Source organism: Gopherus flavomarginatus, chromosome 16, assembly GCF_025201925.1.
Source record: "Gopherus flavomarginatus isolate rGopFla2 chromosome 16, rGopFla2.mat.asm, whole genome shotgun sequence".
Lineage (NCBI taxonomy): Eukaryota > Metazoa > Chordata > Testudines > Testudinidae > Gopherus > Gopherus flavomarginatus.
Genome location: NC_066632.1, coordinates 15,172,122 through 15,176,692, shown reverse-complemented (window position 1 = coordinate 15,176,692; position 4,571 = coordinate 15,172,122). Strand labels below are relative to the sequence as shown.

The following is a 4,571-nucleotide window of genomic DNA, read 5'->3' as shown; positions in this document are numbered from 1 at the left end:
AGCTAGGGAGAGAAGGAGTTGCCAAAATCCCGCAGGAAGGGCCGCTCCCCAGTGGTCTCGCAGGGCTAGGGAGAGAAGGCAGCGCCCTTATCCCGCATGAACGGCCGCTCCCCCAGTGGTCTCGCAGAGCTAGGGAGAGAAGGCGGCGTCCTAATCCCGCAGGAAGGGCCACTCCCCAGTGGTCTCGCAGAGCTAGGGAGAGAAGGCGGCGCCCTAATCCCACAGGAAGGGCCGCTCCCCCAGTGGTCTCGCAGAGCTAGGGGGAGAAGGCAGCACCCTAATCCCACAGGAAGGGCCGCTCCCCAGTGGTCTCGCAGAGCTAGGGAGAGAAGGCGGCGTCCTAATCCCGCAGGAAGGGCCACTCCCCAGTGGTCTCGCAGAGCTAGGGAGAGAAGGCGGCGCCCTAATCCCACAGGAAGGGCCGCTCCCCAGTGGTCTCGAAGAGCTAGGAGGAGAACTCAGCGCCCTAATCCCGCAGGAAGAGCTGCTCCCCACTCGTCTCGCAGAGCTAGGGAGAGAAGGCAGCGACCTAATCCTGCAGGAAGGGCCGCTCCCCAGTGGTCTCGCAGGGCTAGGGAGAGAAGGCAGCGCCCTTATCCCGCATGAACGGCCGCTCCCCCAGTGGTCTCGCAGAGCTAGGGAGAGAAGGCGGCGTCCTAATCCCGCAGGAAGGGCCACTCCCCAGTGGTCTCGCAGAGCTAGGGAGAGAAGGCGGCGCCCTAATCTCACAGGAAGGGCCGCTCCCCAGTGGTCTCGAAGAGCTAGGAAGAGAACTCAGCGCCCTAATCCCGCAGGAAGAGCTGCTCCCCACTCGTCTCGCAGAGCTAGGGAGAGAAGGCGGCGCGCTAATCCCACAGGAAGGGCTGCTCCCCAGTGGTCTCGAAGAGCTAGGAAGAGAACTCAGCGCCCTAATCCCGCAGGAAGAGCTGCTCCCCACTCGTCTCGCAGAGCTAGGGAGAGAAGGCAGCGACCTAATCCCGCAGGAAGGGCTGCTCCCCAGGCCCCTGACAGAGCTGGGGAGGGAAGCCAGCGCCCCGCCCCCGCAGGAAGGGCCGTTTCCCAGTGGTCTCGCAGACATAGGGAGAGAAGGCAGCGCCTTAATTCTGCAGGAAGGGCCACTCCCCAGTGGTCTCTCAGAGCTAGGGAGAGAAGGCAGCGCCCAAATCCCTCAGGAACGGTCGCTCCCCAGTGGTCTCGCAGAGCTAGGGTGAGAAGGCGGCGCCAGAATCCCACAGGAAGGGACGCTCCACAGTGGTCTCGCAGCGCTAGGGAGAGAAGGCGGTGCCCTAATCCTGCAGGAACGGCCGATCCCCAGTAGTCTCGCAGAGCCAGGGAGAGAAGGTAGCGCCCTAATCCCGCAGCAACGGCCGCTTCTCAGTGGTCTCACAGAGCTAGAGAGAGAAGGCAGCACCCTAAACCCGCAGGAAGGGCCGCTCCCCAGTGGTCTCGCAGAGCTAGGGAGAGAAGTCGGCGCCGTAATCCCGCAGGAACGACCGCTCCCCAGTGGTCTCGCAGAGCTACGGAGAGAAGGCGACGCCCTAATCCTGCAGGAACGGCCGCTCCCCAGTGGTCTCGCAGAGCTAGGGAGAGAAGGCGGCGCCCTAATCCCGCAGGAACGGCCGCTCCTCAGTGGTCTCGCAGAGCTAGGGAAAGAAGGAAGCGCCCTAATCCCGCAGGAACGGCCTCTCCCCAGTGGTCTCGCAGAGCTAGGGAGAAAAGGCAGGGCCCTAATACCGCAGGATGGGCTGCTCCCGAGGCCCCTGGCAGAGCTGGGGAGGGAAGCCAGCGCCCCGCACCCGCAGGAAGGGTCGCTCCCCAGTGGTCTCGCAGAGCTAGGGAGAGAAGGCAGTGCCCTATTCCCGCAGGAAGGGCCGCTCCCCAGTGGTCTCCCAGAGCTAGGGAGAGAAGGCAGCGTCCTAATCCCGCAGGAACGGCCGCTCCCCAGTGGTCTCGCAGAGCTTGAGAGAGAAGGCAGCGCCCTAATCCCGCAGTAAGGGCCTTTACCTAGTGGTCTCGCAGAGCTAGAGAGAGAAGGCAGCGCCCTAATCCTGCAGGAAGGGCTGCTCCCCATTGTTCTCGCAGAGCTAGGGAGAAAAGGCAGCGCCCTAATTACGCAGGAAGAGCCGCTTCCCAGTGGTCTCGCAGGGCTAGGGAGAGAAGACAACGCCCTAATCCCGCAGCCAGGGCCGCTCCCCAGTGGTCTCGCAGAGCTAGGGAGAGGAGGCGGCGTTCTAATCTCGCAGGAAGGGGTGCTCCCCAGTGGTCTCGCAGAGCTAGGGAGAGAAGGCAGCGCCCTTATCCCGCATGAACGGCCGCTCCCCAGTGGTCTCGCAGAGCTAGGGAGAGAAGGCAGCGTCCTAATCCCGCAGGAATGGCTGCTCCCCATGCCCCTGGCAGAGGTGGGGAGGGAAGCCAGCGCCCCGCCCCCGCAGGATGGGCCGCTCCCCAGTGGTCTTTCAGAGCTAGAGAGAGAAGGCAGCGCCCTAATCCCGCAGGAAGGGCCGCTCCCCAGTGGTCTTTCCGAGCTAGGGAGAGAAGACAATGCCCTGATCCCAAAGGAAGGGCCGCTCCCCAGTGGTCTCGCAGACCTAGGGAGAGAAGGCAGTGCCCTAATCCCGAAGGAAGGGCTGCTCCCCAGTGGTCTCGCAGAGCTAGGGAGAGAAGGCAGAGCCCTAATCCCGCAGGAAGGGCTCCTCCCCAGTGGTCTCGCAGAGCTTGGGAGAGGAGGCAGCGCTCTAATGCCGCAGGAAGGGCCGCTCCCCAGTGGTCTCGCAGACCTAGGGAGAGAAGGCAGTGCCCTAATCCCGCAGGAAGGGCTGCTCCCCAATGGTCTCGCAGAGCTAGGGAGAGAAGGCAGTGCCCTAATCCCGCAGGAAGGGCTGCTCCCCAGTGGTCTCTCAGAGCTAGGGAGAGAAGGCAGTGCCCTAATCCCACAGGATGGGCTGCTCCCCAGGCTCCTGGCAGAGCTGGGGAGGGAACCCAGCGCCCCGCCCCCACAGTAACGGCCGCTCCCCAATCCCATCGCAGAGCTAGGAAGGAGCCTAGCGCACCACGCGCCCAGGAACGGCCGCTCTCCAGTCCCCTCGCAGAGCCGGGGAAACAGTTAAGCGCCCTGCCCCTGCTAATACTGCTGCTGCCCAGTCTTCTCACAGAGCTAGGGAGGGATGGCAGCGCCTTACTCCCGCAGGAACGGCCGCTTTACATTCCCCTTGCAGACCTGGAGTGGGACGGCAGTGCCCCTCCCCCGCAGGTCAGCACACTGGCCATGGCCATGGCCAGGAGCGCAGCGCAGAAGCTGCTGCAGCCCTGCAGCCTGTGGGCAGCGCATTGGGGTGGGGGCAGCACGGAGCAGGCAGGGCCCAGGTTGGCTGGGGGCGGAGACACAAGTGGGGTGGATACGCTCCTGCCAGGAGCTGCCTGGTTCACCCCTTGCCCAGGAGCTGCAGGAGGGGCCCGGATCATGGCTCGGCTGCAGAGCTTGGAGCCCAGGCTGGGCCCAGGAGTGAGAGGATGGGGGAGCTAGGGGTGTAGTAGAGGTTGGAGCCAAGAATTGGTTGGAGATGGGGTTGTGCCACTTCCGCTTGGTGGCAGGGGGGCCCTCTGGCTTTTTTTTTTTTTGCTCCGCCCCCCACATCCCAATATTTCATCTTTGACATCTGGTCACCCTAGCCTGATATGAAGGAGGATGTCTGGACCAAGGGGCCAGGGACTGGCCTTTGCTAGAGAAACCACTGTCAAGTTTTAGCCAATTAGGACAAGTCAGCAAATAAGAACAACCTCAGGTATCAGTAACTGCAACAGGTTGCAAATTCCTACATGCAGCAGTTTCTGGCACTACACCTGCACAGCTCTGCTTCCCGCTCTTCTCGGGCTCCTGCTCTCTCCTTAGTTCTGCCCCACTCTCACCCAGGCAGTTCCAGCTCACATGGAGGATGGGACCCCCTGGCTTGGTGACTCTCTTATTACACTGTCTGGCCTGTCAGTGCAGCTAACTTGGAGCTTTGGCCTCTCCCCATTGTCCCTGGGGACTGTCAGTCTCAGGGTCCTGATTTCCCATTGATCCTTCCCCCTTCTATTGGTGCTGGGAACTAGCCAAGCAACCCCCCACACACACACACACACTAAGTTTTAGTAAAGGGCCAAGAGCCCCCTTACACAAGCAGCCCCATGAGGGTCACCGATGTGCAGAGAAGGCAGCACAAGCTGCTCCCATGGTGTAATGGGCAGCACTCAGGACTCTGAATCCTGTAATCTGAGTTCAAATCTCAGTGGGACCTTGTGTTGGCTTGTGGTCATAGGCGGCAGGTTATATACATTTATGGTGCTCGTGCTCGAGGAACATTCAGGGCTGGTGGCCCTGCTCCAGCAATATTTGGAGTTGGGTCTCTTCCCCTGGCCCCTGCCTGGCACCCCTCCCCTCTGCTGTGGTGCATCCCTGCCTGACAAAAAGCAGCATGGGCCTGTCCCCTGCCTGCTCCTGCTGCTGGAGTAGAGGGATTCTGGGCAGAACTGCTGCCCCAGAGTCCTAGTGCAGGCTGCCCTCAGCCTCTCCAACACCCCCAACCCTGAGC

General features: G+C 62.3%; 1 non-coding gene across 1 annotated transcript; it reads left to right on the top strand.

The window, feature by feature from the left end:
* The first annotated feature begins 4,205 nt into the window (after positions 1-4,205).
* Positions 4,206-4,277, top strand: TRNAQ-CUG (transfer RNA glutamine (anticodon CUG)). Its single transcript has one exon. It is a non-coding gene; the product is annotated as a tRNA-Gln (tRNA).
* Positions 4,278-4,571: the final 294 nt, after the last annotated feature.